The sequence below is a fragment of the Drosophila pseudoobscura genome, unplaced genomic scaffold (genome assembly GCF_009870125.1).
Source record: "Drosophila pseudoobscura strain MV-25-SWS-2005 unplaced genomic scaffold, UCI_Dpse_MV25 Unplacedtig00000085, whole genome shotgun sequence".
Taxonomy (NCBI): domain Eukaryota; kingdom Metazoa; phylum Arthropoda; class Insecta; order Diptera; family Drosophilidae; genus Drosophila; species Drosophila pseudoobscura.
This window is the reverse complement of record NW_022881712.1, coordinates 30,644-36,417: the sequence shown is the minus strand read 5'-3', so window position 1 is coordinate 36,417 and position 5,774 is coordinate 30,644. Positions and strand designations below refer to the sequence as shown.

Here is a 5,774-nt window from a genome sequence, read left to right as displayed (position 1 = left end):
ATTCTCCGCTGGCAGAAATCTTATCTCCGGCGGCGGGAATTTTATATATCCCCTGACGGACAATTTATCCCCGCTGACGAATTACGTTTCTCCGCCGGCAGAAAACTTATCTCCGCTGGCAGAACATTTACTTACTTTACTTATGGCGGCGAGGAATTTATATCACCTGCCGGACATCTTATCTCTGCTGACAAAATACATCTCTTCGCTGGCGGAAAACTTATCTGCGGTGGCGGAAATTTATATCCGCTGGCGGAAAACTTTTCTCCGATAACAGACATCTTATCTTCGCTGCCGGACAACTTATCTCTGCTGACGAACTACGTTTCTCCGCCGGCAGAACATTTACCTCCGTCGGCGGGAAATTTATATCCCCTGCCGGACAACTTATCTCTGCTGACAAAATACGTCTCTCCGCTTGCAGAACACTTATCTCCGGCGGCGAGAAGTTTATATCCCCGGCCTGACAACTTCTCTGCTAACGAAATACGTCTCTCCGCTGGCGGAAAACTTATCTCCGGCGGCGGGAAATCTATATTCCCTGCCAGACAACTTATCTCTGCTGACGAAATACGTCTCTCCGCTGGCGGAAAACTTATTTCCGGTGCCGGAATATCTATATCCCCTGCCAGACAACATATCTCTGCTAACGAAATACGTCTCTCCGCTGGCGGAAATCTTATTTCCGGTGCCGGGAAATCTATATCCGCTGCCGGACATCTTGTCTCTGCTGACGATACGTCTCTACGCTGGCAGAAAACTTATTTCCGGCGGCGGGAAAATTATATCCCCTGCCGGACAACTTATCTCTGCTGACAAAATACGTCTCTCTGCTTGCAGAAAACTTATCTCCGGCGGCGAGAAGTGTATATCCATGGCCTGACAACTTATCTCTGCTAACGAAATACGTCTCTCCGCTAGCGGAAAACTCATCTACGGTGGCGGGAAATCTATATACCCTGCCAGACAAATTATCTCTGCTGACGAAATACGTCTCTCCGCTGGCGGAAAATTTATCTGCGGTGGCGGAAATTTATATCCGCTGGCGGAAAACTTTTCTCCGATAACAGACATCTTATCTTCGCTGCCGGACAACTTATCTCTTCTGACAAAATACGTCTATCCGCTGGCGGAAAACTTATCTCCGGTGGCGGAAATTTATATCCGCTTGCGGAAAACTTTTCTCCAGACGGGGAAATTTATAACCCCTGCCGGACAGCTTATCTCCGCAGACGAACTACGTATCTCCGCCGGCAGAAAACTTATCTCCGCTGGCAGAACATTTTCCTCCGGAAATTTATATCCCCTGCCGGACATCTTATCTCGGCTGACAAAATACATCTCTCCTCTTGCAGAAAACTTATCTCCGGCGGCGAGAAATTTATATCCCCGGCCTGACAACTTATCTCTGCAAACGAAATACGTCTATCCGCTGGCGGAAAACTTATTTCCGGTGGCGGGAAATATATATCCCCTGCCGGACAACTTATCTCTGCTGACGAAATACGTCTCTACGCTGGCAGAAAACTTATCTCCGGTGGCGGGAAATTTATATCCGCTGCCGGAAAACTTTTCACCAGGGGGGAAATTTATTCCCCCTGCCGGACAATTTATCTCCGCTGACGAACTACGTTGCTCCGCTGGCAGAAAACTTATCTCCGCTGGCAGAACATGTACTTCCGGTGGCGGGAAATTTATATCCCCTGCCGGACAACTTATCTCTGCTGACGAAATACGTCTCTCCGCTGGCGGAAAACTTATTTCCGCTGGCGGAAAACTTATCTCCGCTGACAGACATCTTATCTCCGATGGCGGACAATTTATTTCCGCTGACGAACTACATTTCTCCGCCGGCAGAAAACTTATCTCCGCTGACAAAACATTTACCTCCGGCGGCGGGAAATTTATATCCCCTGCCGGACAAATTATCTCTGCTGACGAAATAGTCTTATTATCTATTTATCTTATTATTACAACTTATCTCCGCCGACGGACAATTTATCTCCTCCGACGAACAACGATTCTCCGCTAGTAGAAAACATAACTCTGGCGGGATGTCGGGAAATCTATATCCGCTGACGGACAACTTATCTCCGCTGGCAGACAATTTATCTCCGGCGGCGGGAAATTTATATCCCCAGACGGACAATTTATCCCCGCAGACGAATAACGTTTCTCCGCTGGCGAAAAACTTATTTCCGGTGGCGGGAAATTAATATCCCCTGCCGGACACTTTATCTCTGCTGACGAAATACGATTCTCCGCCGGCAGAAAACTTATTTCCGGTGGCGGGATGTTGGATATAATTGTACCGTTTTAGTTTACCGTTCTATATATAAGCGATATATAAAATGGAGCTGATGCAAGAGACACGTAGTGGTTAGGTTAAACGTTTATTTGAGAGTGAGTAAAGTGGTATATGCATTATGAGCACGATACAATACAGTGTTGCCAGATAATTGTTGCTTATTCAAACAATAGTATCGATTACATTTTTAACACTTCTTCTTAAGCTACATATTATCATTTTAAACTAACTACCGCATGTTTAACTTTGTCATTCCAAGTAATTTAACAAAGTCGTCGTGTTTTTTCTTGCTTAAACATTTTGTTAGTATATCTGCAACATTGCCGTTTGTCGATACGTATTCTAGTATAATTTCATTACATTCTACTTTTTCGCGAACAAAATGATACTTAATATCAATGTGCTTCGTGCGTTTGTGATGTACCGGATTTTGAGCAATATGTTGCGAACTGATGTTGTCGCCATAGATGGTTAAAGGCTCTGTAACAGTTGACCAACCAATCTCGTCGAGAAGTCTTCGTAAATAAATAGCCTCTTTAGCAGCCATAGATAGTGCTATGTATTCAGCTTCAGTGCTGCTCAACGCGACAACACTTTGCTTAGTTGAAGTCCAAGAAAAAGCACTGCCTGCTAGGAAGAATGCGTATCCACTATAAGATCTTCTATCGAGCCTGTCATTGGCCCAGTCAGCATCAGCGAAACCTCTTACTGGTTCACCACACTTGCGGTATGAGATGCCCAAATTCTTCGTACCAGCCAGATACCTTAGAATGTGTTTTGCAGCCGTCTCGTGTTCTGCATGGGGATCAGTATTTCGTTGCGATAGTTTGCTTACTGCGTGCAAAATGTCCGGTCGGCTCAAGACTGCTAAATACATAAGGGAACCAATTAATGACTGATATTGTGTTACATTTACCTTGACACAATTATCATCAATGCAGCCAACTTGATAGCCCGGGTCGAGCGGTATGCTGACTGGACGGCACTTGCTCATGCCATACGTGTCCAATAGTCCTTGAATAAGCGATTTCTGGCAAAACGAAATCGAACCCTGTTCACCGTCTCGCTCAATTTCCATTCCTAGGAAAAAGTTTATGGGGCCGCCATCGTGCATCTTGAAGTTTGATGCGATCTTCTTCTTAATTACGGCTATGTCATTTTTGTTTGGACATGCGATAATTAAATCGTCGACGTAGACTGCAATATAGCTGTATGTTTGCTCATCTTTCTTGACGTACAAGCATGCCTCGTTCTTACATCTCTTGAAGCCCATGGTAGACAATACCTCGTCGAGCGTTTTGTTCCATATGTGGAGATAATGTTTTTTATCCCCAATCGGCCGACTAATTATTCCAATTAAATAAAACTCGGCGCAGAAATAAAATTGCGATATGTTCTTTAATGCGTGACATCCAAATTGCAAGTGTGGCTTGCCTGCCCTTTACATTGCCGCTCCGATCGCTAAGCGCAGCTTCGCTCGGCCGACGTCGGTAGGCAGACGCAAAGCGGAGATAGCGAAGAGCGAGCTGGCAGAGAGCGTTTAGCAGGGCAAGCAAGCGCAAAGCTTTAACAAACAAATGAGTGACATAGACATAAGTAACAAACAAAATAAGCGGCTGAGGGCCAAGAATTAGGTGCTATTTGGTAAGCAGCTAATCGGCTGCGTTCTGCTCCGAACATTCACCCCCCGTTGGAAGGCAAAGGCTTTCAACAGATCCATCCTGAAGGGGCAGAACCGCTATTTTTCCAACGGCCCTCTTGAAGATGCTTGCTTGGGCGCAGGTGGCGGCTACGCTGTGATGATCGTCGAACGCAGCAATCGGCGCTTCTTTACGAAGGCGGCTTGTCGTGATTGAGTCTTGATCATCGGGAACCTCTGTAATTGCATAGAATGGCAGGAAATTTGGCAATGTAGAAATTGTTGAAAGTTGAATTTCATTTAGCGTGGATATGTAGGTTTTTAATATATCGAAAAGTTCGCGCTGCAGTTCCTGATTCTCCGATCGCAGTTTTTCCACTTGCACCTGGCACTCGAGCAGCTGCTTCCTGCATTGCTGCTCTAAGTTTTGGTACTCCAGCGTTGTGGGCCGAAAATCGTCATTAGAGATGGAGGAGGAATTTTCAAAAGCGGCTAAAACTGCACGCTTATTCTCCGAGCTATCAATGCTTCCTGACACTATCCAACCAAGTTTTGTCTCCTGCAATGTTGGCAATCGGTCTGATAGTCGAATCTGTCCGACGCACATTAAATCGAAGAACAAACCACCACCTATCAACAGATCGATACGCTGGGGCTTGGAGAAATTAGGATCAGCTAGTTTTAGATTATTCGGCATGGGCCAATCCTTTGCGTCTAGGCTGAAGTTAGGCTGCATTTCCGTAATTGACTTGGTGACAATTGCAGCGAAGGAAGCTCGATAGCTTGCGTCCTGGGATTGTACAACTATATGTACAGACTTGCTCGAAGGTAGAATGGAATCTCCGATTCCGGAGATGTGAACATAAGACGAGCGATGATCCAACTGCAACTGATCAGCAAGTCTAGATGTTACAAAGTTTGCCTGTGACGCAGAATCCAAAATGGCACGACATGGGATAAGTGCTCCATAACGATCTGTTACATGGACGAGGGCAGTAGGTAGCAACACGTTCTGGCTAGGCTGAGATTTCTGGCTCGAGGGTGGAGGGCTGGTATATTTGCTTGCAACTAGGGCACTTGCAGGATCATGCTGGGTCGGTTCCGTGCTCGGCGACGGCAACTCAGCGTCAGCGCCCGACTGCATGTGGAGCAGAGTGTGATGCTTGGCTTGGCAATTTCTACATGCCCCTGACTTGCAGCGTTGCAATGAATGGCCTTTGTTGAGGCAGTTTAGACACAAATGGCGCTTCTTCACCTCCTTGTATCGAGAAAAGACAGGAAGATCTAGAAATGCCTTGTCGTAATTCTCCTCAGAAAGTTCCAAGGAACGAATCGTATCCAGCGCAGCACCATCTAGACATCCACGCAGATATTGGAATTTTTCGATGATTGGGATACGATGGTCTTTGTGCACCATTGTCGAGAACATTGAGTGGAATTCTGGCCAATCCATGTAGCTCCCACCGAATCGCGGAAGCTGCAACTCGGGCATTCGAGAACGGCCTATACTACTATAGCCGAACAACGACGAATTCCCCTCGAGAGTATGCCGAGCTGTTGAATTGGCAACATTTACTGTGCGCGCAGCCATCAACTCCCGCGAAAGCCTGGACCTAACCTTGACGTAAACATTCGAAAAGTCCAGCCGGGCATCATGGGCTAACTGCAGGAAATCCAACCTTTCAAGGCTCGTTTGAGCGGCATCGAAATCCGCATTCATTCGCTCAATTTGCTCTAAGCGAGCTTGAAGTTCTGCCTCATCTAACTCGGCAAGCTCTTCCTTGGTGAGAAAGCGATCCATGGCCTTTAGTTGGCGCGCGACGGACT

At 46.4% G+C, this 5,774-nt stretch overlaps 1 long non-coding RNA gene across 1 annotated transcript; it reads left to right on the top strand.

Annotated features, from left to right (window-relative positions):
* Positions 1–2,612: 2,612 nt before the first annotated feature.
* Positions 2,613–3,511, top strand: LOC117185440 (uncharacterized). The gene is made up of 2 exons (XR_004470953.1): positions 2,613–3,035; positions 3,092–3,511. It is a non-coding gene; the product is annotated as an uncharacterized lncRNA (long non-coding RNA).
* Positions 3,512–5,774: the final 2,263 nt, after the last annotated feature.